Source organism: Schistocerca gregaria, chromosome 4 (genome assembly GCF_023897955.1).
Source record: "Schistocerca gregaria isolate iqSchGreg1 chromosome 4, iqSchGreg1.2, whole genome shotgun sequence".
Taxonomy (NCBI): Eukaryota; Metazoa; Arthropoda; class Insecta; order Orthoptera; family Acrididae; genus Schistocerca; species Schistocerca gregaria.
In genome coordinates, this window is record NC_064923.1 from 719110113 (window position 1) to 719134125 (window position 24013).

At 41.6% G+C, this 24013-nt stretch overlaps 1 protein-coding gene across 7 annotated transcripts in view; it reads right to left on the reverse strand.

Moving 5' to 3' along the window:
• Positions 1–24013, reverse strand: part of LOC126267043 (uncharacterized) — a 1079001-nt gene that overhangs the window by 1027199 nt on the left and 27789 nt on the right. The gene's annotated exons all lie outside the window — the stretch shown is intronic.

Here is a 24013-nt window from a genome sequence, read left to right on the forward strand (position 1 = left end):
AAGCAGAAGCCCTTATGGCTTGTGAACTTTTTTTCATGTACTGGCTTTCGGGACGCGCTCCATCTGCTAAAGCGCCAATTATGAAAATATGAATGTGAAGATAACACAACACTCATTCTACGAGCGGAGAAAATTCTAACAGGCTGGGAATCGAACCATTAGCTTGCCAATCCACCGTGCTGACCGAGCTGCTACCGAGACGGACAGGATTATGCACTACGGCTCTTGTCGTGTACTCTCCTGGCTGCAACCTACATTAACCGGCACCCTAGCATAATGCTTATGATTAACGATGTGCTTCCAACCCGGTTGGAATCAAGGCATCGAGTATACTTAAAAGCACCTGAAGAAGACTGGGTCTGTCGTCGTAGTGGAAGTAACACGGTTAAATACTCCGAAAGCTCGCCATTAATCAATCACATCGAGAAAACCTGAGGTATCACATAACGGTAATTGTTACTGGCAGATCTTTGTATTTGCCTGCTATGCGTCCACATTTGGGCTGAATTAAGTAGGATACTCACGCCTGCATTGTGACTTTTTCTCACGGGTCTGCGGGCTGTTGTATAGTTTTAAATGCCGGAAACGTCTGCGACAACATTTTCACAGCGTTCACACGCAGTGAAGCCAACAGCAGTGGAAAAATTATAATTTGGCATAGCTGCCCATCACTGAAGAGTGCTTTCACTCCCTTTCGTCGCAGATAATGGCAACAACAAAAATTCACGGATTCACGGGCCAGTTCCCGCAGTGGGATTTCAGTTACGATGATGTTTGGTTTGTGGGGCGCACAACTGCGCCGTTATCAGCGCCCGTACAAATTCCCGATCTTTGCTCAGTCCAAACTTGCCACTTTCATGAATGACGATGAAATGATGGGGACAACACAAACATCCAGTCATCTCGAGGCAGGTAAAAATTTCGTTATAACGTAGCATGGTAAGAAGTAGGGGGGGGGGGGGGGGGGGAATAAAACGGAACACAGTCTCTATATTATCGCAGTGGGTCTGTTAGCTCAGACACTGATTCTCGTTCGCCCACAGTTCCTGTTCAACATAACGCTGGAATTTGAAGCCCCGTAATACGTTTTTCAGTGGCGAAGTACCTGAGAACTGTATATGAATATCGCAAAATTCGTGTTGTAGGCGGACCAAATGTGATGAGCGAAGGTATTGTGAACCAATGCTGTCATTTGTTTAACAGTAGAAGGACGAATGTTCTTGGTGATGACAGAAATGAGCGCCCGCCTGCAATCCGAACGAACCGACACAAGAAAAAACAGGCTTTTCGCCAATTCTCAGCTGTCGGATGCGTTTCTGTTGATTTCTCGGAGTGTTGTGCGTGACACTGTGACGGATCATTTTGGGTACCACAAATTCTGTGCTCGTTGGGAGACACAACTCTTTCGGATAACCACAAAATTCAACGCATGAATGCATTTCTGAACTTATTTTCTTTCTCGTTGCGGCGTGGAATGATAATACTTATGAAACAAAATTGAGTCCGGTGACAAGCCATGGGTTGGTTAAGCAATCGCGGAGGCAAAATAGCCATATATGGAGTGGCATCAATCCGCTTCGACCAACGAACCAAAAAAGTGCGCCAGAAAGGTTTTAGCTAATTATGTTTTTGGGCGCTATATGAACCTTCTTTGTGAATTTTATGGAAAGTTGAACGGCTATAATTTTTGAAGCCTTCTGTGACATTAAGAAAACCCAGCGGAAAAATGCTCCTGTCGGAGCATAAAACTAGAAAATATGCTCCTGTTTATTAATAGACTGAAAAGCTGTTCATACTACCTTCCTCGGCATCTTAAAAAATTTTGGCATGCTAACATATTAGAGATCTTTTTAACATTGAACTCCCCTCTCACTCCCACAAGCTCCCCTCACTCTAACTCGCTCACACCCTCTACTAATTCGTTGTTAGTAACTCATACTCACCACTCCTTGTTGCCCATTCTCACTCACTCATTCTGCCCAATTCTTTGCTATTGTCTCCTTGTGTCTCTCTAACTGCCTCTGTCCCCTGTCTCACAATCTCAGTCTCCTTCCTTCTATCCTACTACTACTACTACTACTACTACTACTACTACTGTCTCCGCTCACTGTCAATGTTTTCCTCTTGCTCTCTCTCACCTCATTCCTTCCAATTGCTGCTGTCTCTTCTCACAGTCACTACCTCTCTCTCTCTCTTCGTCGTTGTCACTGTCGTAGACGTTCTCTTGTTATCACTGGCTCTCACTCATTTCTATTTTCACCTTCTCTTTATTCCTGTAGCCCGCCAGGGTGGTCGAGCGGTTCTAGGCGCTTCAGTCTGGAACCGCGCGACTGCTACGGTCGCAGGTTCGAATCCTGCCTCGGGCATGGATGTGTGTGATATCCTCAGGTTAGTTAGGTTTAAGTAGTTCTAAGTCTAGGGGACTGATGACCTCAGATGTTAAGTCCCATAGTGCTCAGACCCAATTGAATCACATTACTGTAGCACTGCCACTGTCTCCTTCACTCTTTCCTTAACATTGTTCTGTCGCTGTCAACTGTGTTCCACAATCACTACGTTCATCTCTTTCACTCACACGGCCATTTTCTCTTTAGGTCTTTCTATACCACGACCATCGTTTGCTACCTTCATGTGTTTATTACAGATCCGTTTCCTTTCCTCTTCCACTGTCTCCACTCTCAGCATAAAAAAAGCGAAAATACGTTCGCATGCGACGTATTTTGAAGGTACTGAGAAAGGTGAAACGAGACAGCTGGTACCCCCAATAGGTGAAAATTAGCCATTTTTATGTCCCGATAGATGCATTGAAGAATTGTAGACTTAGAGAAAGCTTTTGACAATGTTGACTGGAGTACTCTTTTTCAAATTCTAAAGGTGGCAGGGGTAAAATACAGGGAGCGAAAGGCTATTTATAATTTGTACAGAAACCAGATGGCAGTAATAAGAGTCGAGGGGCATGAAAGGGAAGCAGTGGTTGGGAAAGGAGTGAGACAGGGTTGTAGCCTCTCCCCGATGTTATTCAATCTGTATATTGAGCAAGCAGTAAAGGAAACAAAAGAAAAATTTGGAGTAGGTATTAAAATTCATGGAGACGAAGTAAAAACCTTGAGGTTCGCCGATGACATTGTAATTCTGTCAGAGACGGCAAAGGACTTGGAAGAGCAGTTGAACGGAATGGACAGTGTCTTGAAAGGAGGATATAAGATGAACATTAACAAAAGCAAAACGAGGATAATGGAATGTAGTCAAATTAAATCGGGTGATGCTGAGGGAATTAGATTAGGAAATGAGACACTTAAAGTAGTAAAGGAGTTTTGCTATTTAGGAAGTAAAATAACTGATGATGGTCGAAGTAGAGAGGATATAAAATGTAGACTGGCAATGGCAAGGAAAGCGTTTCTGAAGAAGAGAAATTTGTTAACATCGAATATAGATATATGTATCAGGAAGTCGTTTCTGAAAGTATTTGTTTGGAGTGTAGCCATGTATGGAAGTGAAACATGGACGATAACTAGTTTGGACAAGAAGAGAATAGAAGCTTTCGAAATGTGGTGCTACAGAAGAATACTGAAGATAAGGTGGATAGATCACGTAACTAATGAGGAGGTATTGAATAGGATTGGGGAGAAGAGAAGTTTGTGGCACAGCTTGACTAGAAGAAGGGATCGGTTGGTAGGACATGTTTTGAGGCATCAAGGGATCACAAATTTAGCATTGGAGGGCAGCGTGGAGGGTAAAAATCGTAGAGGGAGACCGAGAGATGAGTACACTAAGCAGATTCAGAAGGATGTAGGTTGCAGTAGGTACTGGGGGATGAAGCAGCTTGCACAGGATAGAGTAGCATGGAGAGCTGCATCAAACCAGTCTCAGGACTGAAGACAACAACAACAACAACAACAGATGCATTTTTCCGCTGGCTGCGTTCTTTTCCCTATTACAGCAGGGCATGTCACTAATACGAAAAGAACTTCATGGGCCAGTAAAATTTTGGTAGTCATGAGAAATTAAAATAACGCAAAACTATATAATTTTAACCTCAGGCCGTATTTTACGTTTACAATAATTTTGCATGTTCTTCAATACTCAACATGGAGTACCCACGACCCTTCTGATGATAACGGAGACTCTTTACAGCACTTTTTCCGTGCTACGTCACTTCATAAACTGCGTTTTCGCCTCAAACCGGATTTTAAGTGTACGAGTAGGGGAACTCTGTATCCCTGTATCTCGGGAACGGATAAAGGTGTCATCAAAATATTCACGGTTTTTCAAGATCAGGCTCTTATGAATATATCGTAAAAATTACTCCCATTATCTGTGCATAGCCATCTTGGAACCTGCTACTCTTTTTGGTGTTTCTCGATAACGGATAAAAATTTTTAGAAAACAGGAAGATGGCACTTCTAGATAAAAGCCTAAAGATAGTATAACGTTAAAATTTGAACAGTTTACTGCGGTTATTATTTATTATTTAGATTTCGCCTCACACCGGAATTTACGTTCGTATTTTAAATGTACATGTAACGTAACTTTAAACTTCTGTACTTCGGAAATTTATTAAGATATCAATAAAATTTTCAAGGTTGTTCTAGATTAGGATCTTAGGTACATATTGTGAAAATTTAAGGCATTTTCTGTGCACTACCGTCTTGAAATCTGCGGCTCTGTTTTGATTCCCAAAAACCATGTTTTTCGATTGTTTTCTTTTTTTCCAGGAAGCGTCCATGAAGTAAATGGTGTCTCCCTAAGCGCACCGCAGACCGCAGCTAATGCAAAAAGAACCAAATGATTTGCTTCATTTTCCTACGCTGAAGAAAGTGTGTAATATTCAAACTTCGAACCTGCACTGTAGGTAAGTAAGACGTTCCTTCTGTTGGGTATTCAAATAGTGCCGATCCCAAGGGCTTTCCAAAACACTTGCCCCCTACCTTTATATCACCAACAGAACCACCCGACTTATGAGCCCCGGAAAAACCGATTTTCTACGCGCGGCGTTTGGAAGATATTGGGTAAAGCAAGTTGCCCTCTTTGTGTACATGATCCTAATGCTTTGACTCCTAAGAACTTGAGGATGTTGTTATGGCCTGGCTACGGTCTCAAGCGGCACAATTTTGTGCAAAGGGAAGATAGAAGAATTATGCTTAAAGGTATGATAATTTTATATTGAGAATTATTGCAAAAGTTTATGTTTCCTTATTTATAGCCTAACGGAGATTTCTTTCCAGACTGCCCTCCTGTTATTTTACGTATGAAGAGGAAATGCAGTGAATGTCTTGGCGAAATACACAGGAACCACCAAAGCCCTTACCGAGACAGTCTGACATTCTCTGCAAAGCGGCTGAAGTTCACAGCAACGGACCGCACAATTCACCCTCCCTGGGCGCTAATTATCGCGGCAAACGACTCGTGACCTCAGAGACGCGAACCTAGATAAGTAGCTAGCCAGACGTTAGTTACGCTGTTAAATGACTGCGGGAGGTTTACACGCCCGTCGGAGGGTTTCCCCGTCCCATACACTGCGTGTAATTGTTAACTGCTAAGTTACACGTTAGGTAAGTATTCAAGAGGGATTTTTAATGGAATTCAGTTAAAGGTAGCGTTGTTTTCATGATGCCTCGACGTCATTTCAAAAGAACTACGATTCCTTTCCGCGTTTATTTCTCTTCAACGTATTAACTGAAAATGATAGGACAGATATGTAATAACTCTACTATGGACAACCGTCAACAAAAGATAATGAATTACAGCAGTCTCATGACAAGATTCGGAGATTTCTATAAAGCTGCTGTTCACCCTCAACAGCTTTCCATGAAATGAAAGCTGCAGCTCTATAGTTTTAAATTTTGACGTGAAGACGTTGCCACATGCAAATACGCAATCGCACTCCGTTCAAATGTACCGTATCATTTTGGTAATCTACAGGTCGCCAAGTATCTGCACACCAGAAAAAAATGACACCTGTTAAAATCAAATTACTGCTGATACAGTCGACTGTTCGTTACTTTTTTTCTGCAACCTTTTGGGAAGCCCTACTGTTCCTATATTTGAGAAGGGGGCTTATGCAACGCTCCGTACTGCTTTACGAAGCTGATGTCTGGGCAGTGACCTACAAGTTTTTTAAGTATGAGAAAAATCGAAGAGGCAGAGCAGACACTGATAAGATCCCCTTGTTGGGTTAAACTGTGATTCATAATAAAAGAAAACCACACTGAACAACGACAAGTGGACACTACGAAGTTTTTTTTAAAAAAGATCCACCTTAGCAAAGTACAATTTCAATATTTGGAAGAAAGCCATTAATCGTAATAAACGTGTATAGAAGAATCCTACGTGATTTATATATTTTTTTAAAAATATAACATTGTTTCCGAAAGTATTCTGAATGTCTGTGAAACTGTGCAAATAGTCGTATGCAATTTGCTAATATTTGAAAGGAATGGCGACCAGAATGGAACAGTTTCTTTTCACTGGCTTTCAGGTCTTACTTTCATGGCTTTAATAGGGAGCTGTCGCCACTATGTGCTGCAATTTTAAAAGTGTAAAGGAGAGTGCTATTTTTTTTCGGTTCGGGAAAAACTCGAGTGCTACCTGTACACTGTGTTAATGCACGTGAGAAAGTGATGCAAAGAAATATCTAAATGTGAAATTTCGCCGGCCGGTGTGGCCGTGCGGTTCTAGGCGCTTCAGTCTGCGCTTCAGGTTCGAATCCTGCCTCGGGCATGGATGTGTGTGATGTCCTTAGGTTAGTTAGAACACAGAAGTGTTTACAACGGCTATGACGTACCTGCGTCTTTATCATGTGATGGTGAGATAATGACAGTATAACACAGAAGTTCTACTCTGTCTTACAAAACACATTCGAAACGTCTGTGCTCGCTGTGTGTGTGTGTGTGTGTGTGTGTGTGTGTGTGTGTGTGTGTGTGTGTGTGTGTGTGTGTTGAAAAGGGGGGGGGGGGGGGTCGAATAAGAAACGGATCTGCCATCTGCCAGTTGAAGGCTGGTAAGTTTCGTACAAGACAGCCTAGACAGCTTTCGATTCGAACTGCTCTACCAGGGTCTTTTCTCAAATTCCAAATATATTAAGCAGTGAGAACAGAAGAAAAATGTGAGGGAGAAAGAAATGGTAACAAAGGAACACTGGTAAGCAGGCATTGGATACATACAAAACGTCTTAAAATTAAACTAGCAATGTCTTGCAACTAAAGTAAATAACGTGTGACTAGGGCCTCCCCCGTCGGGTAGACAGTTCGCCGGGTGCAAGCCTTTCGACTTGACGCTACTTCGGCGACTTGCGCGTCGATGGGGACGAAATGATCATGATTAGGACAACACAAAACCCAGTCCCTGAACGGAGAAAATCTCCGACACAGCCGGGAATCGAATCCGGGCCCTTAGGACTGAACACTTTTTTTTTTAATTCTCATTTTGTTCGTTTTCGTTAGTTGCCTCTGCTTGGTGCGGACGTCGCAAGACACCTTGTTCCAGTTCACCGTTGATCCATTAACTCAGTTTTTTTGTTACAGAGGGCAGCTAATCCTCTCACCGAACACGCTGAGTTTTCGTGCCGGCACCACTCAGCTACCAGGGATGGACGTTTTGCAACTGTTCTTTAGTCATGAACATCAGTAGCTGAAACAACTGTAGAAAGTATCCCGTGTTTTATCACCTTACGTATCTGATCACGTTTCAGTTACTTAACAAGTGTGGCATGCGACTGAAATGAAAACAGCAGTTCTGTGGCATTATAAGATTCATCGTTAACAGGTTCAGAATTAAGTATACGAAGACTCAGCCAAAAACTTGTTCCCTACAAAAGGGCTCCGACGGGAGTGCGACTCTTAACGTTACGCGCCTTGGAGTGTTCCGCCATAACAGGGGTGGACGTGTTTATTTGATTTGTGGAATCTTCTTGGACACAGCCCACACTGTTAAGCCTCTCTGGCTTTCCCTCGCACGCCGCTGGAAACACGTCGCAAACGCACTTATAGAACGAACGAGACGGGAAATATTCGCTGTGATAAGCAGTAAAAATAATGCATTGCTGCTTCTCAAGTTGACAGTTTTATGTTTAAGATACAGTTTTAATGGCCATGACAACGACACTCACTTAGAATTCTTAATAATATACACTCTATTCAGGAAGCAAAACACGTATTCTTTTAAATACAAGAGCAGTGCAGCAAAGCAAAGCTATCTTACTTGGCGAGAAGACAGGGTACAGACAAAAAAAGCTCGAGCACAAAAATCGAAAGCAGGTGTTAAACTTTGCACTAAATGAGCAACGGCGTGGTTGTAAGGTTGCATACATAAATACTCTACTTAGAAGAAAATCAATTTCGAATTTCTACATAGAAAAAAATGCTACAGTACTGTCGTTTTCTTCAATCAATGTTTGACAGAGTGGATCTTGTGTACTGATGATGAAAGTTGAGTTGCCTATCTTAAAGTGCGTGAGTGCATGTATTGTTTTCCCGGAACCATTCAATAGTTTTCGAAGTTCTACATTTACCAAAGTACCAAATATACAAATACGATTGATGCATGCATAGAACCGTAAACTCACCAAGCCTGCATTGTGCTCATCAGTTGTCGACAAAGCACGAAACGAGTTTGTGTGCGTTGGAATATGCGAGATACTTGTCTGTTACAACAGCGCAGCGTGCATTCAGAAAGAATTATGGAAAAGAACCGCCATGTAAACAGAGTATTGTGCGTTGGTATAGACAATTTAGGGACACTGGTTGCCTCTGTAAACAGGGAAGTGCCGTACCGCTGGAATGGCGTAGTGGTGATGACGTAGCAGTATTCACTTCGCCGCCCCTGTTGCTGTGATGATTAGTGACAGAACGTTGCTACATTCGATATGGAACGAACCTGTTTATTGCTTGGACGTGTGTCGTGTGTTAGAGGTCACTTAACATTCTTACAGTGCTAAAGTGCAAGCTTAATGAGTTTACTGTTCTACTCATGCATCGATGATATTTGTACATGTCATATTTTGGAAATCACGTAACTCTGAAAACGCACTTATTTTGCCCATCCTGTATAGTTTTAGGTCCTTCAGCCTTCAAGTATACGCGCCTAAACTCTCATTGAAGCGTCTACTACCAACGCAAGCACAACCAGCTATATATTTACAACTAGTTGACGTCTCTTGACGTCCACTGAGGCGTCTTCTGGAATATAAAATCTTCCACTGGGACAATTTTGTAAGTACCTTTAATCGGTTATTTTTCAATCTTTTTGTATTTACTTTTCACAGAATTTTAATCATAATTTATTTTCATACAATTTTAAGCTACATATTTTCTAATGAGATGATTTTGTATTTTTTTGGGATTGTGTTGCTATTGGAAATTCAGATAATCTTACCGACGACGGAATTTGCACTAGTCACGCTTTGAAGAGAGAGTTGAATTAAAAAAAGTGCATTCAGACACTCAAATTTTTCTACGAAAACATAAAAGACAACTAGAACAACAACACGAGAAACGAATTAAAATACGATGAATATACTTCAGCTGTGCAAGACAAGCGAACAGAGTGTTAAAATTACAAGGAATGTAGAAGAAGAGAAGAAGAAGGAGGAGTTATAGCGATCATTAGTCCAGTGTGCGAAATCACAGATAATGGCGAACATACAGAGCAGTTTCCAATGTACTGTATGTCGAGGGCCTATGGAACACAGTATATAAACAAGTGTATTGCTCATATACCGTTTGTATCTGCCTGCACCCAGAGTTTAATAAATGTGTAGTACATGCTGGAGACAGTATATGCTGATTCTGCGTTCATTATGTTTCGTATTTTGGTAATTGTGGTCACTGTTTAATCTTACGTAAACAATTCACCACGCAGGTGCTTATGAGACATATTTAGGAGCACACAGTAAAAGATTTACTGGTCAAGGAAGAAATTTAGGGGCGATGGGGCGTTTCCATTGTCACTGTCTGGTTCACTGCACGTGTCGCAGGCGTCTGTCCTGACCAGGTATATGCCTATCAGTTTTCCACTGGTCGGCATCGTCCTGTTAATAATCTTGTACCCTGTGCTGCTGACTTCTGGTGTCGAGGGGGAAGCGGCAGTATTGAGGTGGAAAAAGTTAGGAAGTCTAAAATAAAATGATGGGAGGGAGGGAGGAGGCCGAGAATACGAAATAACTGGAAGGCACAGCAGTAGTAAGGGGAATCGTGATGAGATTCGGACTGGACTGCGTAGAGCAGCAGTTCCAGAAAGCCTGCCTTTTCCTGGTACACAGACCTTTATTTCTTCTTTCTGGCTACTAAATGGTGCATGCTTCCGTTATGTGAAGTGCGTCAACGCAAAGAAAGTGTGAAGAGTGTGTTCTGAGTTCGTCGCTTTGTTTGTTACAGCTATGCATTGCTCGGCAATGTCGCAGTTAGAAAGGAATCGCGATATTGTCGTAAGCAGTGCGACTGTGATCTGTGTCATTTCATATTTCGAAATGTACAGGGTATCTAGCGAATTACTTAACATCTAAAAAAAACTAAGATCGACAGACGAGTGCAACTAACAGCACATTTATTGTGAATTTTACACGGAAATTATACAGAAGTTTCGAAATAGTTCGAAAAGCTGTACGCTGTGGAGTACGTACAGTATCAGCGTGCATAATTATACTCGTTCTCTGCAAGAGGTCTTTGAAATCACTCCACAACCTTTTCGAAATGCCCATCACTCGCAGTATGGAGGTGGAGTAAACGAATAATGAAATGTGCCATCACAAACTGTAGTGACTAAACGGAAATGTATTCGAAAGCCACACAGATAACCCATTCAAGCTCGTTCAGTGTGGTGTGATAGCTCTGGTAGACAGTGTCTTTCCATGAGACCCACAGAAGTACTCACAAGGAGTCAGAGTGGGCGAATATGGAAATCAATCCATCCCTGCGTCAGTTCATTAGCAATAATCCAACGCAATGACTATTCTCGAAGTGCTCATCAAGAACGCGAAACACCCGTTCGATGCCTGGTGCGTCGCGATGAACTGTTTCATAACTACAACTCAATATTCAATGAACTGTGGATGAAGCCCGACCAACAGGCATTACATGCATTGATAAAAAATGATAGTGCATTGAGAATGGCTAGATTCTAGCTGAAATCTACATCTGCCAATAAGATTTAAAAAGGACGACTGATAGCAGAAATCTATTATTTACTGGGGTAAGTAGTTACTGTGGTGACACAGTCGCAACTGCAGCCTCCAAAATTTCAGTATCACGCACTGTCGTCCCCGACGTTTATCTCATGTAAGCTGTGATTATGATAAATGTATATGTGACGCTAAATCACATTTTGAGCGAAAGTATCGAACAGTGTTCGGTTAGCTTCAAATGGCTCTAAGTACTAAGGGACTTAACTTCTGGCGCCATCAGTCCCCTAGACTTAGAACTACTCAACTAAGCTAATAGCCATGCCCGAGGCGGGATTCGAACCTGCGACCGTACCATGAGCGCGGTTCCGAACTGAAGCGCCTTAACCGCTCGACCACAGTGGCCGGCAGTGTTTGGTTGGGGCTGTGTATGTAACGTGCGTATTTCATTAGCATTGTGTGTATTTGTATGTGAATCCTTTCTTTTTTTGGCATGGTTCTGAAGTCTGATGAAATACGAAATATAAGTGCCAGACCCACCATTCGGGCTCCAAACGCATCATGAAAGAAAGACGGACAAGCAATTCGAAGTGAAATGACCAACTGTTGTAGCAGTTTGGCAACGGCGAACGGTTCGGGCGTGACGTTGAGCGCTCTGATTGGCGGAAACCAGCTCCACCGTGCGAAGTATCAACTATTAAGTAATTTTAATCGGACTACAGCTAAAAATGTCAATAATGCCTCCGCTACACACCATAGCCCAACCGATAACTTTAGGAGAACGCAGCGTGGTTCCGCTTTATACAAACGGTGATTTTCGGAATCTAAAATCGCCAAGTGTGCTTCATCTGTGAACCAGATGCAGCCAACATAAAATCCTTCATTACAGATCACCACCCACGCTTTCTGTCCGTTGGAATTTGGCGAAGAACATGCAAATCGTTTTCGCACAGGGTCCGTTTGGAACATTAAATTGTGTTTAAAACTGCGCCTTGTTGCCGTAGGACCACTGCGTTCTAACCTGTGGTATTCGAGTACCAGAAACAGACGTTGTTCAATGGAATACACGATTTTAACCTCTTCCTCAGGTATGGTGACTTCCTTTCACGTGTCAACGCTGAAAATGATCGTTCTGAGCTGCAGTGCACTAAGTATTTTGATTAGGCGCCATATGTTAATAGCTTTTCGAACTATTTCGAAACTTGTGTATAGCTTCTGCATAAGATTCTTGGAGCTTTCATAATAAAAAGACCCAGAATAATTATTGAAACGTGTACCCTTTACGTCATTGTAAAATCATGTTGATCTCATTAAACAAGCTAAGTAACGACCGGGATCAAAGAAGAAAATTGCAGACGGGGGAAATAGAGACGTCGCAGTTTGTCCTTGGACACCACTTACATTACCTATCGCAATGTGATGACGTAAGGAGCTATACCAGTCACAAACGCAGATGATCGAATCCTGTTTTTTCTTTCTTTGGCAATTTTAACTTATTTAAATATAGAAAAACACCGTTCTCTGATATTACATTCACTACGAACAACAAGAAATTCGAAAGGTGCACACAGTTCTAGTACCGCCGTCTGTATACACGTGGCTGTAGTGGATTGCGGAGAACCGGGGTTGAAGACGATGAAACATCTGAGCAAGACGTTAAATTGCTTTCCAGTGAAGGTGTCTATTTCTAGGCATCAAAGTTACGGAGCCTTTTCAAATGAAGCTTCTCACTCGTATCATACAGCCAGTCCTGCAATACGGTATTTACAGGCATAGGCAAATAGGTAACACACACATATCATGGTGATTGGGGACACCCGTATTAATGGGAGCGTGCTCAGAAAATTCAATATGATGAGCAGATACTGTTACTACTCACATATTGCTTAGTAAAAACATCAAAGGTAATCTATCGCCAAATATTTGTCATAAACCCAAGTCGTCTTATAGCGTAAATAAACAACTAATATAGCTTGGCACATGAAAAACCAACCTCGAGTACAGACTGCTCGCCATTTACGCTCGGATTATTGCCACTCATGAAAAGTTACAACATCAAATCCACAAAATTGTAATAATTAGGTAATAAAGAAACTAATACAAACTTAGTCGGAATAGTTTCGAAGCAACAGATGACAAATGGCGGGCGACAATGAGCAGTCTAATTCTCGGCACCAGTTTTTCGTGCATCACCCTGTAGATTACATATAGATGAGAAATGTAATTCTTTAAAATGTTACTGAAAAATCAGTACGTATCTCACGATGACTACTGCAAATTAGGAGGTGAATCAGCATTACACATATGTAAGCGTACATGATTTCTCAGCGGGAGTGGAAGTCAATAAAGTTCTTCTGATTGTGTTCTCTTTTACTTTGCTGCTCTTCTGCGAATAAAAATTTCTGAAGTAATTGCATTTTGTGCGTTTCTATATCAAATTCACTGGCGATGCTAAAGCTATTCTTAATTTTTTGTCAGCTTGGGATTTTCACAACGTTTCAGTGAACAAAAAAGTGGAACGACCTATCAATATACGGCTTCAAATGACCCCAAAATTTCTGTAAATGTTTACACAACTTTGGTCGCAGGATATTTACGGCAATTTAGCTGTTTTACAGTAAATATTTTATAGTGAAAACCCAGAATTTCTAAAGTTAATACTACAATCATAGGCGCCAAAGCAACAAAAGAAAATATCTTATTCGATTATATGCTACGTCTGGTAGCTGGTAGTGGCAGGGGGTTTAACGTCCCGTCGATGACCATTAGCGACAGACCACAAGCTCGGACTGGATCAGGATGAAGAATTAAGCTGGCCGCGTTATTTTCAAAGGAACTATCATATTCGTTTCACGAGATGAGAAAACTACGATAAATCTGAAACTGGATGGCCATGTGGCATTAGAATTCCGAACGTCCCAAATCAGAGTTCACTGCGTTAAGCTCTGGGCCACTTTGCTTCATAACGACCGCGGATGTGAACGTAACTGGGTTTTTCGATATACTGTAGATTCCTTTGTAACAATAAAAGTATTTGACGTATCATAATGGAGCAACGCAATGTCAAGTACGAGTGTAAGTTAAGAGAAAACTAGTTTTAAGAGGAACTTTTATAATGGGGAACAACATTCCAAGTAACATCATTTCTCGGCATTATGCTTCATAATTCCGTCCTTGAACAAGCTTCGTGACATGGTGCACATCCATTCTTGTACAGCCTGCACATACCGACATCCGACGAAATTTGTATTCACGCAGGTGCTCCTCCACCTAACCAAAATCTCCTGAAGTTAGGTCAGAACTATACTATGTAAGCTATCATTTTCCAAAACACTATCATCAAGTTTCCTGCAAGTGATTGGCTATTGGCTGCAGTTAAATTTAGATGTTTCTACACCACGTTTTCCGGCTCGCTCTGTGATTTGTAATGATGGACCTACGTCTCATGAACGGTTATTATACGACTGAGAAAGTCTTATCCTTCGCCTTCAAAACGCTTTAAATGTGATTCTACATTTCTAAACGTTCCAACTGGTGTTCGTCTTACAACAGACGTAGTACCCAGCGAGTACAAACTTTGAGATAGACCTAGTTCAAAGACTGACAATTGCTAATGCTGATCCTTAGCTAACGTGCAAATCATGCGCAATATCTTAAGTTCTAACGCGACGATTCCCGAACGATGTTCATGGCAGATAGATACACATATCCTTTTAAAGCAATTTACACACTCGTAAAAACACTGTTCACTACGCCAGCTATCACCACACTTCAGCTGCATTCTGCGAATACTCAGCTCCTTCTGTCCCTTCAGAGTACAGAAAACTAATCACTCCATGTTCTCCTTGGTGTATATAAGCACATCACTATGAACAACAAGAACGACTCTGCATTAAGGGAGGTCCTTGTTAAGCCAGTACTGTCAATTTGGGAATAATAAAAAAGCCTTTACCTACTGACTCGCCCCCGCAGTTAATAATCATAATAATCAGTACTATTCCTTTGTAATACGCCGTTTAGCGTTATCTTTCCGTTTGCCTAACTGAGTCTGGTAGAACTAATGGCCCACTGACAGATACTTTTATTTGCCGGCAGCAGAACATTCGCCGAGCTTGGCTGTGCAATAACATCGCAGGCACTTGAGCTATCTAAGCTCGCAGAGGCGCCGGCCAAGGTATTATTGAGGAAGACAAGCCATGACAGGGTTAGACGTGCGCCGGCTACAGCATTATTTATGTGGGTCAAGTCCGTGGCCTTAGTTAAGGCAATACCGATCGATGGAATGACTAAATTTTGTAGTTTCCCTTCAATTGTCAGGCAGTGTACAAGACCTTGGCCGTGCCCTCGCCAGTCCCGGTGCTTCTGCCTGTTTATAGCTCTCTCAGAGGCAGTTTTAACTAGGACATCGAATGTCCAAACCTGAAAGAGCTCCTCCATTCATCAGCGCAATTTGCGATGAAAAGAACCACCACGACTGTTTAAACGGTGTGTACCATGCAGGTTCCTTCTTCACAAAGTTTGGCTCGTTTACTACGAAACACATTCGCTAATGCCATTGATTTTAATTATCAAAATGCAGTCGACGCTACAATTCTCTTATTATTAGGAGGAAAATCGTACTCGCCACTGATAAGCCTCGCACGCTAATGATGCGATGTTATTGAAGTTTCTCATAATGAGAAATGAGAAGCAGAGACTTGTATGTACTTTAAAGAAATGTTTCATAGCCAAGAACGCGTTCAAAACTATTCTTTATTGATCGGTTTCTACATATACGACTGTCATCTTCAGATCTTCGAAAACTTTTTTGGTTGTACGTCATGTTCAATTGTGTGTTGATTACTCATTTTAGTCGAGAGTATATTGCAAATTCCACACAAGATTGCCAAACATAAAATTAAAACAGGTCTGTCATAAGCAAAAATATACACAGCTAAAATGCACCTTGTGGAGCCCGACAGGTCTACAGATATACCACTCCTTTGATGCTTGTCAGTCGCTTAACAATTGACAAGCCACAAAAGAGTGCTACATACGCAGACAAGCCACGGTCCACATGCTGCGTTTTAGCTGTGAATAACTTTACTTGTGACAAACCTGTTCGTAATTTTATTTTTGACAAAACCTGTGTGGAATGTGCAACATACTCCCCACTAAAATGTTAACATTGTATGAGTAATGAACGCATAATGAAGCATGACGTACGTCAAAACAAAATGTTTTTAAAGATCTAAAGATGACAGTCTTACCTGTCGAAACCGATCACTAAAAAATTGTTTTGAACGCGGTCTCCGCTATAAAAATTTCTTTTGAACTTAACTATCATCTCCTATAGTTATACTTTTTACTTATAGCTTTCCATTTCCTACGGAGTTTTCCCCTATTTGTTTATAAATTCAATCTGTTGCTTCATCCTCTGCACCAGATCTTAGCATATGAACTTGAATGCTCAGCATCTTTGTTATTACTAGTCTATCAAGCGATGCAGTCATCCAAATTTTTCTCCCTTATTAATCCGACTGCATCAGCCTTTCTCTCTCCTCCCTTGCATATTATTTCGTATTTCTTAGATCCCAAATCTTCCCCTCCTCGTTTCCACGGCAATTCATTTAGACGGAAAATACTACTGTTGTACCTCTCCACGTCTGTTTTCATATTGCAGTTCATGTCCTCTATTCACGGTTTTTTATTTAACTTGCAGACCTCAAGCCAGAAATTTTATTTTTTCTCTCATTATTAATCTTCAACAAACAACATTGCTCTCTTCAAAAGGTACTCATCTGGTGATTAAAGTATGGGTATGTTACTACGGAAGTATTCTTTTCATGACGTTCATTCTTGGGTCATTCGTAAATGGGAATATAGCATTTTCAGTTGTTAACCCAGTTCTAAAATCGAACTGTACATTTGATAGCAAATTATATGAAATAAAATAATCGATTATGCTTGCATACAAAGCCTTTTCAATAACTTGATGGCTTGGAAATAGGTCTAAAATTGTGTACATTATCCCTTTATCCCTTTTTATAGCGCGACTTTACTATTGAGTAATCGTTCAGGAAACTGACCATTCTTACAGGAAAAATTACAAGTATGGCTAAGTACAGGGCTGACACGTGCAGCGCAGTACTTTGATATTCTGCTACGTACTCCGTCATACCCATGCGAGTCCTTAGTCTAGTGACTCAGTCACCCCCTTGTCAGTATCACAGAGGAGTATTTCAGACATCAGTCTCGGAAAGGCATTTTCCGAGAGAGTTATATGATTTCTGTCGAACTAAGTTTTTATTTAATTCACCAGCATTGCTCAGAAAGTGACTGTTAAATACTCTACATATATCTGACTTACCAGTAACAGGAATATTTTTACTACGAACTAATTCTGTATCGCCGACCTTGTGCTGCTGATCACACTTCCTTCACGACAGACCATGTGTTTTTTAATTTCATCCTGTGAGTTAGTTATTCTATTTGAGTACTACGTATCCTTTGCCTACCTAATAACATTTTTAAGCATCTTACAGTACTGTTTATAACGGGCTACTGTAATTCGATTGACTACTTCTAACATTTATATAATTCCCACTTTGTTCTGCATGATTCCTTATGACACTATTCAGCCTAACAGGCTACTTTTTAATGGAAATCAACTTTGAAAGAGCATGAGAAATGTGTTAAGGAAAGCATTATATTTGTCATCTATGTTATCGGCACTATAAACATCCTGCCACTCTTGTTCCTTAATGAGGTTTACAAGCCTCTCTATTGCCGTTTGATTAGCTTTCCTACATAGTTTGTAGTTATCCATAACAGTTGTTTGAGTACAAAAATCTTTTAATGTTAAAATTTGTGCAGTCTGATCTGAAAGGTCATTCACCCTTTTACTAACAGAATGACAATCCAGCAATGAAGAATGAATAAAAAATACTGTCAATGGCTGTGATACTGTTCCCCTGCGTCCTGGTTGGGAAAAAACACAAATCTGCATCAGATCATATGAATTTCGGAGATCTTCCAACATCCTTTTCTTGCACCATCACATACAAAATTAATGTCGAAATCATAACATATAACTAATTGTTGGAGCATCCTATGAAGTGAACCAAGAACCCTATCTAGCTTGAGCAGAAATGCTCTGAAGTCAGAGTTAGGGGACCTATAAACAACTATTAGAAGTTTAGTTTCACTAAGTTAACTGCACCCGCACATCATTCAAATACCTCTTCAGTGCAATGCTCAGATACGTCGACGAACTCAAATGGAATGCTGTTCTTTACGTAGATAGCCACTCCCCCCACTCCGCAGAGAACTATTTGAAAATACAACCAGCTTATATGTATCCTGATAAAGGAAGCCTCTGACTTACCAAATTATTTAAGTTGTGCTCCGATATACCAATAATGTCAGAGTCAACGTCTATAAGCAGTTCACTAACTTTATCTCTAATACCTCTTATATTTTGATGAAACATGCCAATTCCTTCAATATTTGGATATCAGGCCTCCTTTGAAGGTGGTTTCTTTGTTAGAGGAACTTCCTTTATGCATGGATACCTATCAGCTGACTTCAATCTAAAAAAAATGCAGCTCTAACTACAACTACTGCAGGAATTTTTCCATTAGTGATCCCACCATCGTCCACTACACGGTCAACTATAAGCTTTACCAGCCTCCCCTTCCCATACCTACTGAAATGCAGGCCATGCCTAGTGAAACCCGATCTACTGATAGACTCAGCTGGCACCTCTGCAATTTGAGCCATGCCCTCCGCCATCAGCGCCTTCTCCATGCCAATTGTAACACCCCTAACAGCAGATTAAGATGAGCCGATCATGACGCTGAAAGAGATGCAAGAAATGCGCATTAGTGCCACAAGTCTGAGTAGCTATTTTTACAACACTCCCCGTCCCGAACAAGACTGTTCCCAGCTCCATCCATAATTACTACCTGACCCTATTTCTTAAAATTCCTATAAAACTCCCCTATCTTGTCAGACACCTGAGCCAACCCTACACTAAGCTTCACAATGCTGGTGACCTAGTATTCACTCCCCAACACTTCCTGCAGCTGCTGGCCCACAGCTCTACCATGCGAACTACCTAGTAGCAGAACCTTCTTCTTTCTGTTAGAAATTGCAACTGACTTACACTTCCTAACTACTGAGGACTGCTGCATGTTTTCTACACCAACGGCTATAAGAGGCCCCTCTCCACTAAACTGTGACAGCTGGTCAAATTTATCGGTTATATGCAAAATACAACTGCCAAAATATCTAATTCTCCTAGCTGCCTTCTTACCACCTGCCATTCCCCAGCGCTCTTCACCCTCCTCAACCTATCTAGTTCCTCCATCCTTTTACGAGATTCCAGTTTCATGCACTGAAGCGCCAAAGAAACTGGTATAGGCATGCGTTTTCAAATACAGAGATATGTAAACAGGCAGAATACGGCGCTGTGGTCGGCAAAGCCTATATAAGGCAAATGTCTGGTGCAGTTGTTAGATCTGTTACAGCTGCTACAATGGCAGGTTATCAAGATTAAGCGAGTTTGAACGGCGCACGAGCTATGGGACACAGGATCTCCGAGGTAGCGATAAAGTGGGGATTTTCCCGCACGACCATTTCACGAGTGTAACGTGAATAGCAGAAATCCGGTAAAACATCTGATCTCCGACATCGCTACGGCCCGAAAAAGATCCTGCAATAACGGGACCAAACACAACTGAAGATAATCATTCAACGTAACAGAAGTGCAACCCTGCTGCACATTTCAATGCTGGGCCATCAACAAGTGTCAGCGTACGAACCATTCAACGAAACATCATCGCTATGGGCTTTCGGAGAAGACGGTCCACTTGTGTACCCTTAATGACTGCCTAGGTCCGTCAACGCCGACATTGGACTGTTGATCACTGGAAACATGTTGCCTGGTCGGAGTCTCGTTTCAAATTGTATCGAGCGGATGGACGTGTACGGATATGGAGGCAACCTCATGAATCCATGGACCCTGCATGGCAGCATGTAACTGTTGAAGCTGGTGGACGCTCTGTAATGATGTGAGGCTTGTGCACTTGGAGTGATATGGGACCACTGATACGCCTACATACGACTCTGACACGTGACAAGTACGTAAGCATCCCGTCTAATCACCTGCATACATTCATCTCCATCGTGCTTACCGATGGACTTGGGCAATTCCAGCAGGACAACGTGACCCCCTCACGTCCAAAATTGCTACAGAGTGGCTCCAGGAACACTCTGAGTGTAACCACTTTTGCTGGACACCACACTCCCTAGACATCAACATACTGAGGGTATGTGGAATGCCTTGCAACGTGCTGTATTCAGAAGAGATCTCCAGCTTCTAGTACTCTTGTGGATTTATGGACACCCATGCAGGATTCATGGTGTATAGGAAAAAATGTGGTGTTTTTGCTTTCAATCTGAAATATCAATTTGTTTTACTAATAAGTGATCGAAACATTTATTATTACGAAAAATGGAAAAGTTAAGACATTTTATGTTGTTTAGAGGACACCGACCACTTTGTCAATAACATGTTTTTATATAGCATTCTGGAATAGTAAAGACAGCGCAAATGTTACCTGTTTCGGAATACAAACAGTACCTCTTCTGATAAGTTACAAAAAGCATACTAGCCCCACACGTTGACTTCAGAAACAGCTTAGAAAGTGAAGCATAACTACCACTGTTCAATCTCATAATTTAATATGTACGAGTTGTACATGTCGGGACGTGACTACTACGGTGGTGGGCGGATTGGGCTCCTAGTACGTCAAAACGAAGAGCCATTCCGTCAGCTGGACGTACAGTGGTGGCGGACTGTCAATAAAACATCCCTATTTATTAACGACAGTTACAGAGCTGGAATCGTAGCTGGAGAGGAGGTCGGTAGCCTAGGTGACGCAGTCGTCCACGGTTGCTGAGGCGTGCCTGCGCCAGCGGTTTCCCGCAAGGAAGGCGTGCATGCTGCTTGGCCGCTTCCTTAGCTGCAGTGTATAGTAAAACGGATCAGGCGGTGGTAACACGCGTCTTCCGGCAAGAGTGCTGATGATAATGTGGTAGCGCGCCATCTTGCTGGAAAATAAATACGGTACCCTATCCTGGGGATTGGAATTATTACATTTTTCTTTAAGTCTGAAGGTATTTCGCCTGTCTCATACATCTTGCTGACCAGATGTAATAGTTTTGTCATGGTTGGCTCTCCCAACGTGTCAGTAGCTCTAATGGAATGTTGTCTACTCCAGGGGCCTTGTTTCGACTTAGGTCTTTCAGTGCTCTGTCAAACTCTTCACACAGTATCACATCTCCCATTTTACCTTCATCTACTTCCTCTTCCATTCCCATAATATTGCCTTCAAGTACATCACCCTTGTATAGGTCCTCTATATACTCCTTCCACCTTCCTGCATTTCTTTCTTTGCTTAGAACTGGTTTTCCATCTGAGCTCTTGATATTCATGCGAGTGGTTCACTTCCCTCCAAAGGTCTCTTTGATTTTCCTGTAGGCAGTATCTATCTTATCCCTAGTGATATGTCTCTACATCCTTAGATTTGTCCTCTAGCCATCCGTGCTTAGCCATTTTGCACTTCCTGACAATCTCATTTTTGAGGCATTTGTAGCCGGGCGTGGTGCCCAAGTGGTTCTAGGCGCTTCAGTCTGGAACCGCGCGACCGCTACGGTCGCAGGTTCGAATCCTGCTTCGGGCATGGATGTGTGTGATGTCCGTAGGTTAGTTAGGTTTAAGCAGTTCTAAGTTCTAGGGGACTGATGACCTCAGCAGTTAAGTCCCATAGTGCTCAGAACCATTTGAGACGTTTGTACTCCTTTTTGTCTGTTTAATTTACTGTATTTTTATATTTTCTGCTTTCATCAATTCAATATCCCTTCTGTTATGCAAGGATTTCTACTAGCCCTCGTCTTTTTATCTACCTTATCCTCTGCTTCCTTCACGATTTCATCTCTCAAAGCTGCCCATTGTTCTATTGTATTTCTTTCCCCCGTATTTGTCAACTGTTCCCCAATGCTCTTTGAAACTCTCTACAACCTGTGATTCTCTTCAGTTTATCCAGGTCCCATCTCCTTAAATTCCCACCTTCTCGCAGTTTTTTCAGTTTTAATCTACAGCTCATAACCACCATATTGTGGTCGGAGTCCATGTAATAATAATAATACAGTGTTCAGCATTATAGCTGCTCTTGTGTCGTTACTGCTTTGTCGTTCTGTCAGTTAATTCATTTATCTGTTTCGAAGTGAGTAATAAAACAATTTCTGGACTGCTGAAGGAACTATCTACAACTTGGAGAAGTTTTCTTGAGATATTTAACATTTGTTACGAATATGTATCACTTTTATCATCAGCGATGTACGGGACAAAGCACAACATGTGTGTGCAGCGGGTGGGTTATGTGAGGAATCTGTAACCTCCACTGCATTAATGCTACTAATTGAGAAAAAGTAATTAATGCTAACTTATATCATCATTATTAAAGTATTACAAAATTCTGATAATATTAATTATCCTTTGAAAATAATATAGCTTCGCGACTGAAACAGAATCGAATCGTTAATTTTTATCTCTCAGAAAATTTCATTTTACCCTTCAGGGGGTAATTACCCCCAGGTTGGGAACCACAGTCTTAAAGCTTGCAACAGTTCCTACTTGTGTGTTTTGAATGACAGCCGTTTCCGTAACACTTTCCACACTGTACCACTGAGCATACTCAATTCTAAGCTGCCATTTCCCGTTGATTCACCCGGATTACGAATGTAAGTCTGCCGAACTTGTTCAATTGCTGCCTCAGAGACTGCTGCCCGGCCCTGACCAGGGTCCAGTGTGACACACGGCCAGTTTCGGTGAAACGATTTTACCAATTAATAACTTTGTCTCTCCGGTGGTGGCTTGCGATATTTTGTGCAGAATTGTCTCTGAACTGTAGTAGCGTATACGGATTCCTGAAAATGTAAACGGCACTGCGCGCGTTCTGCGCCGTAATATTACTTAATAAATGGAACAACTAATTCGCACATGTCACCTATCGGGGAATTACACACTTAAACAGAAGGTTATTCACACCTTTTCGGTTAATACAGGGGGTACATGAAGTCCGGGAACACTTTCAATTATTTATTGCAGGAGAACCAAACATTGTACAGATATCATACATATGCCATTTTGAAGAGAAACCATGAAAGTTTTTTTTTCCCCATGTATGCTGGCACACCGTAGTATGGTAATTTCCCGATAGTCAGCGCTAGTTGCAAACATGGCGAGTTCAGGTGTGGGGCGAGTTTTCTGTGTGTTGGAGTTCGACTAAAACAAGTACGATAAGAAGCCACCAACAAGGAAGGCCATTTACCACTGGCACAACAAATTCGTTACGACGGGTTGTTTGCGCCGAATTTGTTGTGCCAGGGGTAAATGGCCAACCTTGTTGGTGGCTTCTTACCGTACTTGTTTTGTCGAACTCCAACACACAGAAAGCTCGCTCCACACCTGAACTCGCCATGTTTGCAACTAGCGCTGACTATCGGCAAATTACCAAACTACGGTGTGCCAGCATACATGAAAAAAAAAAAAAAACACCAACAACTTTCAGGGTTTCTCTTCAAAATGACATATGTTTGATATTTGTACCATGTGTGGTTCTTGTGCAATAAATAATTGAAAGTGTTCGCGGACTTTATGTACACCCTGTATATTAGGTGTTAGCTACAGACTATAATTTAATGTCTTGGCCTCGAAACCGTGTTAGCAAAATTTCGGTATTTTTAAAGCAACTTCACTTGGACGAAACATCACTTACTTTCACATATTTTCCTGTTAACCGAATGTCGCACAAGACTTCACCATTATTATAAAAAAGAATTTGAATGAAA